This window comes from Oryctolagus cuniculus, chromosome 21 (genome assembly GCF_964237555.1).
Source record: "Oryctolagus cuniculus chromosome 21, mOryCun1.1, whole genome shotgun sequence".
NCBI lineage: Eukaryota > Metazoa > Chordata > Mammalia > Lagomorpha > Leporidae > Oryctolagus > Oryctolagus cuniculus.
Window position 1 is genome coordinate 3705325 of NC_091452.1, and position 19989 is coordinate 3725313.

The following is a 19989-nucleotide window of genomic DNA, read 5'->3' on the forward strand; positions in this document are numbered from 1 at the left end:
TGTCCTGGGTGTGTGTTCCGAGAAGGCACTCTGCTCCTCCTGTGGGGACGCCAGGCTGCACGCAGAGGGACCTTGCTCCACCTTCACAAATATCGCACAGGGCCCAGGACAGTCCCTTTAGGGGTTACAGCTTTGACCCATGGGCCATTTGGGGGAGCAGCCACATTCACCCCCAACAACTCTGTACAGCTCCGGGAGGGTCCTTGTTTGTTGTGGATGAACCATAAATTAAGCTCATGCTTGAAACTATCTAAGCTTAGCGATGGAGTTTGCGACCCACAGAGGGAGTTTTCTTCTGCAGGCTGACTGGTCCCTGGCTGAATGAAACTTCCAACTATCTTAAAGGTTGTGTGAGGGGCCGGCACTGTGGCACAGCAGGTTAACACCCTGGCCTGAAGCGCCGGCATCCCATATGGATGCCGGTTCTAGCCCTGGCTGCTCCTCTTCCAATCCAGCTCTCTGCTGTGGCCTGGGAAAGCAGTAGAAGATGACCCAAGTGCTTGGGCCCTGCACCCACATGGGAGACCTGGAAGAGGCTCCTGGCTCTTGGCTTCAGATCAGCTCAGCTCTGGCAGATGCAGCCATCTGGGGAGTGAACCAGTGGATGGAAGACCTTCTCTCTGTCTCTACCTCTCTCTGTAACTCTGTCTTTCAAACAATAAAGTAAATCTTTTTTTTTTTTTTTGACAGGCAGAGTGGACAGTGAGAGACAGAGACAGAGACGAGAGAAAGGTCTTCCTTTGCCGATGGTTCACCCTCCAATGGCCACCGCGGCTGGCACGCTGCGGCCAGCGCACAGCACTGATCCGAAGCCAGGAGCCAGGTGCTTCTCCTGGTCTCCCATGGGGTGCAGGGCCCAAGCACTTGGGCCATCCTCCACTGCACTCCCGGGCCACAGCAGAGAGCTGGACTAGAAGAGGAGCAACCAGGACAGAATCCGGCACCCCGACCAGGACTAGAACCCGGTGTGCCGGTGCCGCAGGCGGAGGATTAGCCTATTGAGCTGCGGCACTGGCCAAACAAATAAAATAAATCTTTAAAAAAAAAGGTTGTGTGAGAAGAATTTATCTCCAATTGTTGAGTACGCTGAAAGCAACTGAGCTACTTCTCCTGAGCTAAACAAAGCTTCCACTTGATTGCTGTGCTCCAGTCCTACTTGGGAGGCAAACAGGTTCTCACTCATGGCAGGGTGGTGTCCACCGCCCCCCATCCACCAACCCTCCTGGGAGAGCAGGCTGGGTCTCTCGGTGTTGGAGCTGCTCTGTGGTTCGTTCCCAGCACAGGAGTAGGGGGCACAGGATGTGTGGGTGCATGGGATGTGTGGGTGGCACGGGACGTGTCCGTAGTGCACCGTGCACTCCAGCACCCACCGTCTCCTCGCTAAAGGCTCCTCGAGGCAGTGGATTCCTCCTCCATGTGCAAACGGCTTTGTGTTCTTGAGCTATAAAGTAAAATTTTCTTAATTTCTTAGGTACAACTTTAGGAATACAGTTATTCTTTCCACCATACCCGTACTCCCACCCCTCCTCTTCCTCCCTCTTCCCTTCCCAGTCCTATTCTCCATTAAGATGAATTTTCAATTAACTTTATACACAGAAGACCAACTTTATACTAAGTAAAGATTTCAACAATTTGTGCGCCCGTACACACACACACACACACACACACTGTTGAGAACTGGTTTTACAGTTAACTCTCATAATACAACCCATTGAGGACAGAGGTCCTGCATGGGGAGTTAGTGCACAGTGACTCCTATTGTTAATTTAACAATTAACACTCTTATGTATGATGTCAGTGACCACCCAAGGCTCTTGACATGAGCTGCCAAGGCTATGGAAGCCTTCTGAGTCCACGAACTCCATCAGTATTTGGACAGGGCCATAATCAAAGTGGAAGTTCTCTCCTCCCTTCAGAGAAAAGTACCTCCTTCTTTGATGGCCCCTTCTTTCCACTGGAGTCTCACTCCCCGAGATCCCTCATGTAGGTCATTTTTTTCCACAGTGTCTTGGCTTTCCATGCCTGAAATGCTCTCCTGAGCTTTTTAGCCAGACCAGGAAGACTTAAAGGCTGATTCTGAAGTCAGAATGTTACTTAAAGTGATGGTCATTCCATGAGTCTGCTCTGTGGACTGCTTCCCATGTTGGAATTCTATCTATTATTATTACCAGACACTTGATCCTATTTATATGATCACTTTAACACTTAATCCTATCTATATGTTCACTTTAACACATAATCTTATTACTTTCACCATTAAGATGTCATTTTTACCACCAAGCTTAATGGGATTTGGAGTCCATGACAAGTTCTTAAGCTGTACCCTTAGAAGTAAGTCCACAGGGATGTACACGGAACTATGCAGCTTTGCAGTTACAAACTTCTTCCTCCCTCTCTTATTCCCACTCTTATTTTTTACTGAGATCTATTTTCAATTGACTTTATACACATATGATTAACTCTATGTTAAGAGTTCAACAAATAGTATGAAAAACAACAACAATAAAACAAAACTGTTCCTGGACAGTCAAGACAAAGACAGCTCAAGTCATCCCTTCTCAAAGTGTCAATTTCACTTCTACAGATTTCCTCTTAAGTGTTCTGTGGGGAGCAGGGCCCGTCTCCCGTAACATGGCAGGGCCCATTGCCCAGGAGACAAATAAGTACTAAGACAGTGGACAAATAAATACTGAGGACAAATACTGAGATTACCAAGACTAGACTAAACTACTGGAACTACTAAGACTAACTCTATGCATCTGATCTCCCACCATATGGCTCTGAGAGGGAGTAAACAACTTCCACACAGCTGCCTCACCAATTCAACTAACAAGCTGCAGGAGCTGATCCTGCCCCTGATTGGAGGAGAGCAGTGTGCTCAGCGTGTGGGGCGAGAACGCCAGCAGAGTTGGGATTGGTGGAAGAGGACTATAAAGGAGGAGAGAGACAACATGCAGGAGGAACATCTGAGGAACCCCTGAGAGAGCTGGCTGGTGGTGTGCCGCTCCTCCGCGGAAGCGGGGGAAGTGGCGGGGGTGCCGCCCCTCCGCGGAGGCAGCGGGGAGCCGGCAGCTAATCCGGGGAGGACTGGGGAAAGAGACAACAGCAAATCCATTGCCGCTCCTCTGCGAGCCTGCGGAGCAAGCAACAGTGTTCTATTAGTTACCACAGGTCAGGGAGAACATAAGGTATTTGTCTCTTTGAGACTGACTTATTTCACTAAGTATGTTTTCCGGATTCATCCATTTTGTTGCAAATGACCAGATTTCTATTCTTTCTTACTGCTGTGTAGTATTCCCTGGTGTACATATCCCATAATTTCTTTATCCAGTCCTCAGTTGACGGGCATTTGGGTCGAGTCCAGGTCTTAGCTGCTGTGACTTGAGCTGCAGTAAACATGGGGGTGCAGACAGCTCTTTTATTTGCTGATTTCATTTCTCTTGGGTAAACTCCCAGAGTGGATGGCTGGGTCATATGGTAGATCTGTATTCAGATTTCCGAGGAATCTCTATACTGTCTCAGTGTCTCTATACTGAGCTCAGGTCCGAGGGAGTGTTGACGTCTTCTTCCTGTCACAGTATCCTTGCCTTCTTCTTTTTAGATTTGTTTATTTGAAAGGCAGAGTGTGGGGTTTGTGGGGAGTACGGGAGGAAAGATTGATTGACCTTCCATCTGCTAGTTCACTCCCCGAATGGCTGCAGCAGTCAGAGCTGGACCACACTGAAGCCAGTAGCCAGGAGCTTCTTCTGGGTCTCCCATATGGTGGCAGAGCCCCAAAGGCTTGGGCCACCTTCTGCTGCTTTCCCAGGAGCATTAGCGCAGGGAGCTGGATCGGAAGTGGAATGGCCAAGACTTGAACTGGTGTCCACGTGGGATGCCTGCATTGCAGCTGGTGGCTTTGCCCACTGTGCCACAAAGCCGGCCCCATCCTTGCATGTGTAACTGTGGGGAGCAACTGGGAGCAACTCGGACTAGACTAAGTTACTGGAATTAAGACTTATTCTATGCATCTGCTCTCCCACAATATGGCGCTGGGAGAGGAGTAAACAGCTTTTACACAGCTGCCTCCAGTTCGACCAGTAACCTGCAGGAGCTGATCCTGCTCCTGATTGGAGGAGAGCAGCGTACTTGGCGTGTGGGTAGCAGAGTTGGGATTGGTGGAAGAGGACTATAAAGGAGGAGAGAGACAACATGCACGAGGAACATCTAAGGGGAACATCTATCTGAAGGAATACCTGTGCAGCCCCCGAGAGAGCCGGCCGGCGGTGTGCCGCTCCCCTGCGGAAGTGGGGAAAGTGGCCAGGGGGAACCGCCCTTCCACGGAGGTGGAAGGGACGGTAGCCAACCCGGGAAGAACCAGCAGCAAACCCGGGGAGGGCCGAGCAGACGAAAGAACAGCGCAGGGTCCTGTGTCGTTCCTCCACGAAGAGGGGGAGTGACATAATGGTGCCGTGACTCGGATATGAAGCCTAGGCAGGGTTCAGTGTCGCTCCTCCACGAAGAGGGGGAGCGACAGTAACTATATCCCGTGCACACCTTGCTTTGACGCTTGCCAATGTGCAATCGACTCAGCGTGAGTTGGGGGTGAAGTCTGTCCCAGGGGAGGGGTGGCGAAGGTTGATTGAAGAGCAATCTGGCCAGCGGCTGGGTAGTCTGTCTCCGTGTGCCCAAGGTACGGTGGGGGTCCTGGAGGCAGACCTTGTGTCGGGGTGGGAGGGGCAGATGCTGTCGGGAAGGGATGCTTCCTGTGAACAGTACACATAAGGTGATGTCTTAGGAGGCAGACGAGGCCACGGGCGGAGAGGCCCGTTCTGCACGGGGACAGGGATGAGGAGGCCAGGGTGACAGGTGCAGGGAGGTTCATGTGTCTGGGAAGCAGCAGGCCTGAGAGTGGAGAGGCAGGAAGGGCTGGGGCGTGTGGAGAATGGACATGGGGACAGTCCACGTGCAGGGCCGTCAGTGAGCAGCCAGGCCTTGGGAGGTGGGGCTGGAGAGAGTCCAGGACTTCAAGGTGGGACTGAAGGCAGGTGTGAGCGGAAGGGAAGAGCAGTGGCAGGGAGTGTGGTTGTGAGGCTGCGTCCCCGCTGCCCCCAGGCTGCTGTCGGAGCCAAGGACACACCCAGGACTCTGCAGCCAGAGACCAGGAACCTCGGGCTTCCGTCCCCTCCTCCTGCCTCCGTCCGCCCAGGCCTCCTCCAAGGTGCAGGGAGGGGCCTGCACAGAGAACAGCGTTACTCCCCTGGTTAAACGGGAATACATTCTGCATCCCAAATGTAGCTGGCTCTGTTCATCATCCAAACACCTGCCCCTTGAGTGCTTTGTCTCCCGGTGAGTGAGGGGGGCGGGGAAGCGGAGGCAGGGTTAGGAGAGGACAGGTCCCTGACTCCGTCTCTGTGGGCAGCCAGACGGCCACCCTGCTGTCCTTGGGTGCAGGGCTGGTGCTGTGTCCTGATGTGTACAGAGCTTACGGGGCCTGGTTCAGGGAGAAAGGAAGTGTGTGCACGCGCATGCGTGTATGTATGTGTGTGGGCACATGCATGTGTATGCAGCTACATGCATTTTGGTCTGAAAGCCAGATATTAGGTGCGCAGATCCAGAGATTTGTCTATGGAAAACTCTTTGAATGCTTGCATCCTGTATATGAGATGCACCTAAGGTTTGTCCTGGTCGAGCAGCAAGGCAAGTGTTTGCCCAGTGTTGCTGAGGACGGGTGTCAGGAGTAAAGTCGGGTGCGTTCCAGTCACCCCGATGGAGGAGAAGCAGAATTCGCCTCTGTTCTCTGAAGAACAGACAAGAGGGTGGAGAATGTGTCAGCTGTCCTGCGGGGCGAGCGGACTGCAGAGAGACGGGGGGAAGGAGAGTGTGCCGAGGTGTCCCAGGCGGCTCATAACCGTGTGGCGACACTGGTTAGGCGTCTGAAACTTGTCATCCTGTCCCTGTGTTACCAGCTTCTCTTTGGTCTTCCTGAAGATTTCCTTTTCTTTTCTTTTCTTTTCTTTTTTTTTAACAGGCAGAGTGGACAGTGAGAGAGAGAGTCAGAGAGAAAGGTCTTCCTTTTTGCCATTGGTTCACCCCACAATGGCTGCTGCAGCCAGCGCACCGCGCTGATCCAAAGCCAGGAGCCAGGTGCTTCTCCTGGTCTCCCATGCGTGTGCAGGGTCCAAGCACTTGGGCCATCCTCCACTGTGCTCCCTGGCCACAGCAGAGAGCTGGCCTGGAAGAGGGGCAACCAGGACAGAATCTGGTGCCCCGACCGGGACTAGAACCCGGTGTGCCAGCGCCGCAAGGCGGAGGATTAGCCTAGTGAGCTGCGGCGTCGGCTTTCCTGAAGATTTTCATCAGCTGCAAAACACCTCGGCCTCCCAAGCAGGAGGGGCCCTCTCGTGGCCCTGGGGTCTCTGCAGGCTGAGCTTGGCAGGGGATCCCGGCTGGGGGAAGGGACGGGGAGGCAGGGTCCGAGTCCCCAGACCCTGGGACGCCGTCTCCAGTGAGAACGTGTCTTCTGGGGTTCCTGGGGAGCCAGGGGCACAGGGAGGGCGTTCACTGTGGAACGCGGGGGCTGAGGTCGGGACGAGGAGAGGACCCGCCACTTCCTGCGAGGTCACCCCGTTCCTTCCTGCTCTGCCGACCGCGGGCTGGGGTGCGACCGCGGGCTGGGGTGCAGCGTGTCTGCCTCAGCTTCACGAAGCCTCACTTCTGGGAAACAAGCTCATTAAAACTTCCATAAAAATAAATGAATTTAATTACTTCAACGCAGAAGAGGCAGTATTTTCTTAGGTGACAACTGAAGAGAATCCGGTCTCCTCCATTTGCACGAATTTGTCTGTCTGATGTAAATTAAGGAGAGCATTAAGTGACTGAGACGCTCGCTGGGCAGACGACGTGCAAGTGTGAACCAGAGTTTTGTCATGAAAAGCATAATTAGGAGACTATTAACTTTTTTTTCTCCTCCAATATTATGGCATAAACAAGTTAAAAGAACCTTATCCTTCAAAGTAATTAAAAGTCAGAATTAGCTTTCTTTGTTTCAGAAGTGCCTGATTTGATTATTTCTGAATTTGCATAAGTGTCTGAATAGTTGGCGTCTTGCTCTCCCCCTCCCCTCCCCCACGTCTGTCTCTGTCTAGTCTTGCTCAGAATTCCACTACTGACCCACCCGGGACACCAGCCCCATGCTGCGTTCTGCCCGCTGGGGCCGGGCCCTGCACATGGCCCGGGCGCCTTGTCTGCCTCCTGGGCAGGAGGGGAGCAGCCCCACTCGGCCGTGCAGCCACTCGGGCGTCCTGCTCCACGGCCACCAGGTGAGTTCCTTTATGAACAAGCCTGGGCAGCGAAATGGCAAAGGCGGATCGTAAGGAAGGTCTCAGGTCAGCGTCGCACTGGAAACCCAGGTGGGGAGCAGATGCAGACGCAGGGGGCAGCCCTGGGGAGCCGGCTCCCCTTGGGGTTCTCCTAAGGAAAGGAGCCGGGTCCTTGGCTCCGGCCCATTTACTCAGGTCTCTGGGAGTCCCTGTCCCCTCTTCCTAACTCCGCTTCCTCTGCACGTCCCCGGGGGCCCAACCTCACAGCAGCCAGTCCAGGGGCAGGGAGACACATGCCTAGGCCTGGGTGTCGATGGCGCCCACAGAGGCCTTTTGGGTCAATGGGGCTGACGGGCCCTCCTTGCTGGGCAGCGGGGTCACTGGCTTGGTCACCCCAGCCTGTGTGTGACCTTCACCAGGGACAACGGGCCACCCTGAGCTTCTGTGTGTGCACCCCACCCTGTGTCAGGGACTTGTGACATAAGAGTGCAGCCCACAGCTCTTCACAGAGGCGATGGCAGCAGCTGTGGCAAAGATGCCGCCAAGCCGGGAGACCGCAGTAACCAGCTCAGGCCCTAGCCGTGGGTGCACCCTGGGCAATTTCCAGAATACGTCTGGAGATGACTCAGGCCGGGTGCACGGGCGAGGGGCTGCCTGTGCACTTCCGGCTCCCACGGTGGCCACGGGTCAGGTCCTGTCCCCGGTGGACAGCAGAGGTGAGCCTTGCTGGGAGTCCTGCCTGAGCCAGGCTTGCCCGGTACCGGTTCTGTGGACTCCGTGCTGACAGCCCTGGCACAGGACGAAGCAGTGAGTCTGAGAGGAGGGGACTTCCCAGACAAGGGAGCTAAAAGACGAGTTTAGTTTGGCACAAAAATTTTTCAAATATTTGCAAAGAGGATGCTTCCAAAACGTCATAGACAATGTGTATTAAGAAACATTTCGGCGTAAATTTGAAAAAATTTGCATCAAAGTTATCTGTGACTCCATCTTCCGCACACTTTCGAAGCACCCTCACGTTTTGTTGAGTGAATCACGGATGGTGACCCTGGGAGTTAACTTCTCCAGATCTCTCTCCGTGTGTCTTGTCCTGTACCGAAGCTTTGGTCCATGTGGCTTCCCTGAATGCTCACCTGTGCTGCCTGAGACTGGCGTGATGATGACCGCCTGGTCCCTGGCGGGGCACAGAGACTTGGGAGGTCTGGCCACTTGTCCAGGTCACAAGGTGAAGCAGGGGTCATCGTTTCTTGTTCTGACCCCAGAGTGCACTGTCTGATGGCAGCTCCCACGCAGGGCTCCCCTGAAGCTGTGGTGTGTCCTATGCACACTGTGGTCTCCGTCCCACACACAGGATTCTGCTCATGCAGGGCTGCGAGGCTTTGTAAGAATGAGGAGAAGTGGGACACTGATTCCAACAGACTCTTGAATACACAATTATCCTTAGGTGTTTAAATTTAACTGAAAAATGGCCCCTGTTAAATATAAGAGTGGGAATAAGAGAGGGAGGAAATGTACAGTTCAGCACTCGCTCAGTCGGACTTGCCCCAAATGGTAGATTTAGAAACGTGCCAGGGGATTCCAATGCAATGGCATCTCATGGGTCCAAGTGATCAGATTCAGTTCACAGTTGATCATAATGATAGGATTAAGAGTCAAAGGGATCACATAAACAAGACTGGTGTCTGCTGACACTAACTAATAGAATTAAAAAGGAGGCCGGCGCTGTGGCTCACTTGGCTAATCCTCTACCTGCAGCGCCGGCACCCTGGGTTCTAGTCCCGGTCGGGGTGCCGGATTCTGTCCCGGTTGCCCCTCTTCCAGTCCAGCTCTCTGCTGTGGCCAGGGAGTGCAGTGGAGGATGGCCCAAGTGCTTGGGCCCTGCACCCGCATGGGAGACCAGGAGAAGCACCTGGCTCCTGGCTTCGGATTGGCACAGTGCACCAGCCATAGCAGCCATTTGGGGGGTGAACCAACGGAAAAGGAAGACCTTTCTCTCTGTCTCTCTCTCTCACTGTCCACTCTGCCTGTCAAAAAAAATTAAAAAGGAGAGAACAATCCAACATGGGAAGCGGGATACACAGCAGACTCAGAATGGCAGATGTCCTAAACAGCACTCTGGCCTCAGAATCAGCCCTTAAGGCATTCCGATCTGGTTAAAAAGCCCATGAGAGTATTTCAGGCATGGAAAGCCAAGACATTGTGGAAAAAAAAAATGACCAAAATGAAAGATCTCTGCGAGTGAGATCCCAGTGGAAAGAACGGGCCATCAAAGAAGGAGGTACCTTTCTCTGAAAGGAGGAGAGAACTTCCACTTGGACTATGACCTTGTCTGAATAAGATCAGAGTTGGTGAACTCAAAAGGCTTCCATAGCCTTGGCAGCTCATGACAAGAGCCTAGGGTGATTACTGATGTCATAAATAAGAGTGTCAATTGTTAAGTCAACAACAGGAATCACTGTGCACTTACTTCCCATGTAGGATCTCTGTCCCTAATCTGTTGTACAATGTGAATTAATGCTAAGACTAGTACTCAAACAGTATTTTACACTTTGTTGTGTGTGGGTGCAAACTGTTGAAATCTTTACTTATATATACTAAATTGATCTTTTGTATATAAAGATAATTGAAAATGAATCTTGATGTGAATGGGATGGGAGAGGGAGTGGGAGATGGGAGGGGTGCGGGTGGGAGGGAGGTTATGGGAGAAAAAGCCACCGCAATACTTTGGAAATTTATATTTATTAAATAAAAGTTAAAAAAAAGGAGGAGAAGTGGGACACTGATTCCAACGACAATGACATTGAAGCCGTGCACCGAGGACAGGAGAGTTGTCTGATGATTGGAGGAGACCCGTGGCTTGCGTTCCATGCCCACACAGCCACGACACATAGCCACGGCAGCGGCAGGTGGAAGGCGTGGTGCAGGGAAGACGATGGGCGGGAGGCTGCGCTGGGCCCTCTGCACTGGTTTCCCTGGAGCCATGGTCTCTTAGGGGTCAGCCATGGTCTCTTAGGGGTCAGCCATGGCCTCTTAGGGGTCAGCTGACTCGGATCGGCCCCCGTGGATGCAGAGCCTGCTCTGTGGAGAGTGTGCGCGGTGTTTGCAAGTTTGCCGGTTTTCAGCGCCACGCAGGGGTGCAGAATGTATGATCCCTGCGAGATCCGCTGGTCCAGTCCTGCCAGGGCAGCCGCGGGCGTGGCTCATGGTTCAGTGTGTCCACAGCAGGCTCAGTTTTAAGTCGATAATGTTGTGTGGCCCGCGTGTGTCATAAACACGCAAGTGGCCCTTGGCAGGAAGAGGGCTCCCCTCCCCCATAAGGAGTCAGCTTCTGGCCGCAGGGAGAGCCCGGCTCTGGGGCTGCTGGCCTGTCCCCGGTCAGTTCCCCAATATTCCCACGGGTGTGTTTCCGCTGCTCGTGCTGCGTGTCCTTTCTCTCTCCCTGATTCTCCCGCGAGTTCCACAAACATGGACGTTGCCCTTGGTTTGTTTGCCACAGAACCCACAGCAGAGCGGGCAGAGTGCGGCCTCTGGCCGGGCTCACGTGGGTCCAGCAGTTCACTAGTGAGCTGACCGTCGCCACTCTCACCTGGCGCCAGGCCGGGCACACACAAGGGGCTGGGGCCGTGTGAGAGATCTGTCCGTGCAGGGCTGGGGGCTCCTGGCCGGGCAGATTACAGGAGAGGATCTGGACCAATGTCTGGCCGAGAGGAAGGTCAGTTACACCGGCCACTTGAAGCCGCATTATTATTACTATTCATTGGCATTATTTATTACCGTAAATACAGTGCAAGAGAGCTCTCGGCCACCCCAGGTTGTTTCCCGCGGGGAGGTGCTTTATTTGGAAGACCGAAGGCGCAGCACCAGGGCTGTAGTGGAATTCGCTTTCCTCCTTCCCTGCCCGTGACTTTGGCTCCCAGATCCAGTGTGGTTGCAGCTGATGGCTTCCCAGGGAGCCGTGTTCCTCCTGCGTGGGGGGAGCTGTCCCAGTGGGAAGGCTGGAGAGCAGTTAGAGCAAATATTAAGATAATTAGGAGAACAGTAACAATGAGAATAATTAGGAGATGATTTAATTTAGATGAGGATATTAAGAGTTGAAGGTTTAGGGTTTCTCTGAGAAGCAGTGTTGTTTAGAAACTGTTCCATGTGGAAAAACCCGAACGGTAAATGGGCTGATGGGCTTTAAAGGCAGCCAATTAACCCGGGTGCAGCTCGCAGCTCCCTTTGCTTGCTAATAAGTGTGTTCAGCTTCAGGTCATTTTGGACCGAAGACTTTTAATCATGTTGCGAACGCGTGTTAATCAACTCGCATTAGAAATGCAATACGTGACTTTCCAAGAGAGAAATGACGGAGGTTAGGTGAGGAGGAACTTCAAAAGCTGTGTGGGATAATGCAGTCAAAAGACGAGTTTACTTCCTGGGCCCCAGAAAGCGTGAGGGTGCATGCGAGGGGTCTGCCGAAGGCTCGCGGCAAATGTGGGTTTCGAGACAGCTGTGCGTGTTGTCAGCTCCTGTGCTGAGCCCTCGACCGTCAGCTCCTCGGAGACCCCCTTTCATTGCTCTATCTAAATCCCTCCTCTCCGCCCCCACCCCCACCCCCACCGGCTCTCCCGTGTTTCCCCTGCATCTCTGTAGCAGCCAGGAGGGCCGGGTTATCCTGTGAGGGCAGATGCCCCAGTGGCTTTCAAGCGTCAGGTTTTGTCTCTTGTTCACCTGAGTGTGGTGAGGTTGGGGGAGGGGGGCCTGCAGGAGCCTGGCGGGAGCCCTGGCAGAGGGGGAGAGGCCGGAAAGTTCCATTCAGGTAGCAGAATGCTCTCACCCGGAGAGGCGGGGCACGATTTCGGTTCATGCTGTGTTGGCCAGAGCCAGCCGTCTGGCTCCACCCAACCACACCTGTGCCAGGAGAGCCAGCATCCTGTTGGAAGTCGGGAACCTGGGACTGTGCAGGGGAAGGTACCGGCGGCCACCACAGTCACTGTTTAATAATCGCCTTGTTTATTTTCTGTGTGTTTGGTGTCTCCTCGCAGCGGGAAGCAGACTCCAGGAGAGCAGGAATCTTACCTGATTTACTGAGCACTGCTGGAAACAGAGCCTGGCCATTGTAACAGCTTAGTGCGCGGACTGGGGAGGGGCACGGGTCTACAGCAGTCTGGGGAACCAAAGACCCCTGCAGGTCGCCGTGCATCTCCGGCCATCCTTGCACCCCTGCTGGGGCATAAACGGCATGCTATGGGGTTCCCGACTTTGAATGCCTGGAGCACACCCCAGCAGACCACAGATTCGGGGTTTTCACACGCCTAACACTCATCGGGGTGAGAAGTCAGGCCGCACCACAGACTGACCAATGCCCAACGCCTTGTTGTCAGCACACCTATGACCCTCTCTGGCATGGGTGGCAGCAGGTAGGGGTGTGGAGATGACGTCATCAGATCCTGTGCACGGTGTGGGGTCGAGCTGGCTCAAAAGTCCCTTCTCGTGGGGCTGCGTTAGGCCAGTCAGGGGACTTTGTCCTAGGGGCTGACCTGTGTGTGCTCACTCCCACCCGGGTTCCATCATCACCTCGGCTTCATTTGCATCTCCTGCATAATGCACTCGTGGCCCCGTTAATTAAAGGGAGGTTTCCAGTGCAGGAGCCGCAAGCTGAGCAGCACCGGTGCCCACGCCCTGTGTGAGCCCATCAGCGCTTTCCTGGGGCCTGCTTTGGCAACAGGGGAGTGACCACTTCCTACCCAGAGCCGTCTCGAGCAGATTTGGCAACACGAGAGAGAAACGGTTGCTTTCCTCAAGTCCTCTACCTTTCCTTCCTGCAGGAGTCGGGCTCACGGCCCTGCTTAGCCAGACACAATCAGCGCGTGATCCGCGCACTGTGGATAGGGGCACGTTCCAGTGAAAAGCGTTCCGGAAGTGCTTGAGTAAATATAATTAGCCAAGAAGTTCGAGGCGTCGCACGTACACAGTCTTCTTAACTGCGGTTGACTTAGGACCTAATTATTGCAGAGTAATTGGCCAGTGAGGAAGCCTGGGAGTCTGTCCTAATTAACACAGCGGGTCGGGCAGGAGATGCGGGGTCACTGGGTTTTAATTGGTTGGATTCAGGGGGAGGCACACTCCCGGAAGATGAGAACCGCACTGGGCAGATGCGTTCCTGTCGGGTTTTAGGAGCCTGCGAACGTTTTCCTCTGAGGTTCTGCCCGCCTGTGAGGTATTGAAAAACTGCCAGATAGGCTGCAGGTTGCAACAGGATCTGCTTTTTGCTGGAAACTCACACAGCTGGCAGCACACTCCTGGGCTTCTCGCCACTCTTCTCCTGGACTTGGGGATGGGGCCCGTTTGGGCGTCTGGAAGCAGCACGCAGGCACTCAAGGGGCGTGCAAGGAGCTGCTCTTGGCCGGCTGTTGTGGCTTCTCTGTCTCTTTTTGGCTCTTGTGGCATTGACGTAATGACACCCTTGTGGGTCCGGGAGCTCTGGCAAGGACGAGTGAGCATGGACGCTTGACCTCCTGAGAGAGGCACAGTGACTCTGACATCGGGAATCTTGTGGAAGCGTTGTCTTGGCTTGCTCAGGTCCCTGCCCTCAGGACTTCTGCACTGGGGACTGCATCCACCGACGGCCGAGTGGCTCCTTCCAGATCAGTGCTCACAGTGCTTCTACAAACAGGAACTGTCTCTCTCTCTCTCTCTCTCTCCCACACACACACACACACACACACACACACGAGACCTCTCACTGAAGGCAGAACAGTGTGAATACGACTGCCATCAACACTTGGACTTGCAAAAGACACAGAGTAAACAAAGCAAAATTTGACAAAAATAAATGAAAAAACAACACGGGGTGAGTATTGTGTTGCAGTGGGTGAAGCCCACTTGGGACACTGCATTCCCATGTGAGAGAGCCCAGTTCAAGTCCTGGCTGCTCCCCTTCCTCATAATGCACACTTTGGGAGGCAGCAGGTGATGGCTCAATGCTTGGACCCCGACACCCATGTAGGCAACATGAAGTTCCTGGCTTTGGCCTGGCCCAGCCCTGGCTGTTGAGGGCATTTGAAAGATAAATGAAATACTCTCTCTCTCTCTCCTTTTTACATAAATAGACTGTTTAAACATACATAGTGGCCAGAGTTGTGTTGCAGTGAGATGAACTGCTGCTCCTGACCCCAGCATTCCACACTGGAGGGCTGGCTTGAGTCTTGGCTGCTCTGCCTCCAGTCCAGCTCCCCACTAATGCCCCGGGGGAGGGCCCACTGACACCACGTGGGAGACCACACTGGAGTTCTTGACTCCTGGCCCGATCCGGCCCTGGTGTTGTACCGCATGGGGAGCCCACCAGGGAATGGAAGATGCCTTTTCCTGTCTCTTCCTCTCTCTCTGTGATCCTCTGCCTTTCAAATAAGCAAATGTTTAAAACAAATAAATAAAAGTGACAAGACGTGTGTATTTTATGTATGGTTTATCACAATAAAGAGTACTATCTGAGAAAAAGGGAGAGTTGTGCAGCCGGATTCCAGAGCTTCCCGGGGAACGCAGTGATCAGGCAGTGTGGCGTGGGCAGAGGAGCTACAGACAGATCAGTGCGGAGGTCGAGAGTCTGGAAATGCACGCGCACATCCAGCATCCGCTGTTTTCGGGAGCCAAAGTGTTTGAAAATCCCGAGTCGGATGAACGATGTGTAGGCAGAGCACCGGCCCACGGGTGAAAAGCTCCCAGATGTGGGTCACTGCTGAGAGGAGTCCCAGGGGCTCAGATCTGTCACCTGGTGACCCTTCACCCCAGGGGCTGGAGGGAGGGTGATGGACACCCCAGAACCCGGGAAGTCATATAATCCTGGAGACTCTGTGTGTTTCCAAGACCAAAGAAAATGAAGGAATCCCGAGACTCTGCCAGCAGTGGGCCAGCAGCAGATTCAGCCCTTTAGCCAGAACTAAAAGAGGTGGCAGGGGTGGGGGGGGTATCATCACCACATAAGGACAGATCAAGAAGGCTCCCCTCTGTAAGCCGGGAAGAGACCTCGCCAGGAACCGGGTCAGCTGGCACCTTTGTCCGAGACCTCTCAGGTTGTAGAATTGTGAGAGTCAAGGACCCTGTTCTCTGAGTGACCCATTGTGTGACATTTGTCATGGTGGCCACAGTTAGCTAATATTGGGGGCACTGATTTGGTCAACTGGAAGTGCAACCTGGGTGTTCTCCATTCTTGGTGCTTTAATTTTCCACATTAGCTTCTAAATTAGCTTGTCTAGATCTAGGAATGTGTTGTTTCCATTAGGTTGACATGAAATCAATTTACTGAGTTTGGGAAAATTGGCATCTCTGTCATAAAGAATGTTCTTGTCCATGAACATGGTTTGTCTTTTTAGTCACTTCATCCCCTCTTACATTCAGTTCTCCCCTTGTCCTATTATGCATGTACAGTCGTGTACTTTTTTGGTTAATGTATTAACCAATTAATGAGCACATATGTATTTTACTTTTTGGTTGTTATTGCTTTTGTGTGGATGTTCTCACATATATGATAACTTTTAAATAATATTTTCTTAGTTGATTAATTTATTGATTTATCCTATTTAGAATAGGTTTCAGGAGATGGTTTTGTAGGTACAGATTTTATGCAAATCATCATCATTTTAATTTGTTTTTCTCTTTTCATCTGAAGTCACTAAGATCTCATAAAATCCTAAACAATCAAAGTGGTGGGACGTCTGTATATCCCAGTGTTTCTCCTTAATAGTGATGCTGTTATTTTTTTAAAGATTTACTTATTTATGTTAATGGCAGACTTTTACAGAGAGAAGGGGAGAGGAGAGAGAGAGAGAGAGAGAGAGAGAGAGAGAGAGATCTTCCATTCATTGATTCACTCCCCAGATGGCCACAATGGCCAGAGCTGGTTTAGTACAAAGCCAGGAGCCAGCGGCTTCTTCCAGATCTCCCATGTGGGTGTAGGGGTCAGAGACTTGGGCTATCCTCCACGACTTTCCTGGAGATGAACAGGCAGCTGGATCTGAAGTGGAGCAGCTGGGACTTGAACTTGCACCTATATGGGATGCTGGCACTGCAGGTGGCGGCTTTACCTGGTACACCACAGTGATGCTAGTTTTTGAACTAAAACACTTGCATTTTACCATGTTCAGTTAGAATGACTGGAACCCTGTTTCACTGCGGGCCTGTGTTATAAATGGGTTGGTATTTAAAGTATACTTTCTCAGTGTCTATGGAGATGATGATGAAGCATAGATGGATACATCAGAAAGTTTGTGGAAATGAGACTAAAAAAATTTTGTCCTCATGCAAAAGTTTGAACCTATACATCCATGTATGCACACATATATCAATAGGTTTATTACTATTGAAGTTTTCTTTATTCCTGGAATAAACTTTAAAATTAAAAAAGTGCTATAATGTATGATAAGCAAATAAAACCTGATAAAACATGAGGGCACCTCAAAAAGTTCGTTCTTCAGTCCATGTGTTGCTATTTCTTCATATGCATTCCCATGAACTCTTTGGAGAGTTCTTATATTAAAATAGGTGCCACAACAAAGTAGGTGCAGAAAGTTCAGAAGTGCATGACCCCTGTCAACACAGCTCGTCCACGGAGGAGCGTGAACTGACCACCACGCACCCATTGTGGCGGCCAAACATAAAAAGAAGGACAAGACCAGCTGGGAGCAACTGAACCCTCATACTTCTGGAGGGAATGAAAACTTAGCCGCCTTGGAATGCAATTCAGCAGCTTTGACACAGCTGAACATGCACTTATCACAGGACCCAACACTCAGAGGAGTTTACCAAAAATTTACAGTGACTTTATACAAAGACTGGGCACACATATTATCTTGGCTTTACTTGCGATTGTTCCAAACTAGAAACATAACGTCCCTGAACTGACAAATGCACAAATTGTGACTTATGCACACGGTGCAATAGTTGAAGGTCGTGGTTGGATCTTAAATGAATTATCCTAAATACAAATACAGACCCATGGCCACATGGGTCTCCATGATGCCGTCCGTATACCAGTTTAAATTCAGAACTGTGGAGAAAGCGTGCCCGTGACTGTTGGGGGTGGGGTTCTGGGGGTCTGCCTCCCATGGGGCATTGGGGAACACGGGGCTGATGGACAGCACACGGCTGCATGCGTTCATTGGCTGTCGTTGAAACACAACCTCTACATGTGTGAATTTTATTGAACACAGATTGTAGCCCCCCTCCCCAGCTGATGAAAACTGAAATCATCATGTGGCTAAAATGGCCAGCTGCACAGAGTGAGCGCTACATTCAGTGTCCCCCAGCTTGGACAGCCATCGGCTCCTGGGGGACCCCGGATGCTCCACCTCCTCACTGCGGCCCCTGCCTCTGCGGGCTTCCTGTGCCCTGGCCATGAGCACCGGTCAAACCTTGCTCCCGGGCGTGCAGGAGAATCACCCCCGCTGGCCTCCACGATGGGGCTCTTGACTTCTGTGGTCATTCACATCCACTGTGGGGGAGGGGAGCGGCCAGCGTGCTCCTGGGATGTTCCAGGTGCTGAACCCAGTGCGCGATGTGCACCATCTGGGGAGGGTTGTGGCTCGTGTGCCTGGATGTGTGGACCATCCCTGGAGGAATGACAACAAAGAAGCCAAGGGTGACTTTGCTAGACTCAGGGTTTGGGAGACACCAGGAGAAGGACCATTCCTTTTCAGTCTTCTATGCATCTTATTTTTTAATCCTGGAAATGTTTTATTTACTTTTAAAATGACATTATGTTTTACCAACCAAGATATAAACTGCCCAGCTGACAAACACGCAGACCGAGAATACTCACCCCAGGGCCTAGGAAGAGGTCGCAGATGCAGCAGCCCTCGTGCTGTGCCTGTGGCCAGCGTGTCACGTGACTCCTGGTCCTTCTCACTTAAGGAGATGTGGGTAGAAATGAATCCAGGAAGTCATTTTGCATAATAAGTGTTTTAATCAAGCCTGCTACCAGGGAGAAACGAAGAGGCACGGCTCTTTAAAAGTTTCATTTTGGGCGTTGGCTGAAGTTGATTCTGGGCCATCCATTCCTGGAATGGTTTGGGGATGTTGTCACAAAGATAGAGGCGGTGGGAAAAGCAATTACACCAGTTGTGCCAGCTGTCTCCAGGTGTGTCACGGGGATGCTGATAAAATCAACTAAGCTGGGACTGAGTGTGCGTTGTTAACTTGAGAAATGGCCGCGGGTCTGGCAGCTGAGAAAGTGGAGGTGCCCAGTGTTTGCTCATTACCAAGATTTATTGTTTCCAGCTCTGGGAAAGTGTTGGCCAAGCAAAAGTAAGGTCATTTAAGCCAGGCTGCAAGGTAGATTTTTGCTTTAAAAATAATAAAATGTAAAGGCAAAGAGACAGGAGAATGATTTGGAAGTAGGGCAATGGACTAGCTTACCATGAGAGGTTGACAGGGAAATTTCTTAGAGCATTTATCTAGCAAAATATATTTGGTTTATATTAAGTATATTTGAGGGTAAAGTAACAACAGTAGAACCGACCAAACAAGAGGTGTGTGCCAGCAGGCTTTCCATAAAGAAGGCAGACCGGGTGGCAGAACACGCAGACAGCAATAAGCAAATGCCCAGGTGACACTCAACGCTCAAGCCTGTCAGCTCGCAACACTTAAGATGCCCACTTTGGTGTTGGGGGCAACATCACAGCTGTCAGTGGAAGCCCGTGGGGTGCCTGATCTCTTTACCTCTCTGTTGTCTGAGAGCGGTGACTCATCACTGACACTTGCCTGGTGGCTGAGACGACGCTCGGGACGCCTGCACCCTGTTGCCGAGTGCCTGGGTTCTGATCCTGACTCCACTCTGGTTCCGCCTCCTGCCAGTGCCCACCTGGGATGCGCAGGTGATCTCTCCGGTACTTGGATCGCTGCCACCCTGTGGGAGGTTTCCGCTGAGTCCCTGGCTTCTGGCTCTGGAAGGACTGCACATCCTGCTCTGTCTTTCAAATAAAATAAAGAGCAATGTAAAAGAAAAAGCATGCATGGATTTCAAAAACAGTTGCACCAAAATAATATTTTAATTCCATTTTCCGGGATCATTTCAAAGTACCTGGTTTGTACCTATTGTTATTCCCATGGAAGTTTTTATAGTGTTTTATGTAATTATGAAGCTACAAACCATCGATAGAAATGTTGCACACATTTGAAATTTTCTTACTTATATGAGAGAGACAGAGAGGAAGAACTCCCGTCTTCTGCCTTACTCCCCAAATGTCCACAACCACCAGGGCTGGGGGAGGTTGAAGTGTGAAACTCAGTCCAGGTGTCCCATGGGTGGCAGGGACCAGGGTACTGTGCTATCACCTGGGTACTGTGCTATCATCACCTGGTGCTTCTCAGGGTCTGGCTTAGCAGGAAGCTGCCGTCAGGAGCCCAGGTGCTCTGGTGTGAGATGCAGGTGTCTAACACGTGTCCCAGATGCTAGCCAGCTCCGCCCAGTCCCACCTGTTTTTAATGCATTTGTAAGCAGTTCTACCACGTGTGTCATCTGCCCCTTGTTCTGTTGTTTAAGAATAACCTGTAGCCGGAGCTGGTGGTCTTAACTGCGACCTGGTGTTTATTTTGTATGCCTATACTGCGTCTTAGTAATTCACTCTCTGACGCACATTCAGATGTGCCTGCATTTGTCTCTTACACATTGTGCTGGCCTGACTCACCTTGTACTCTCGCACATGGACCTTGCACA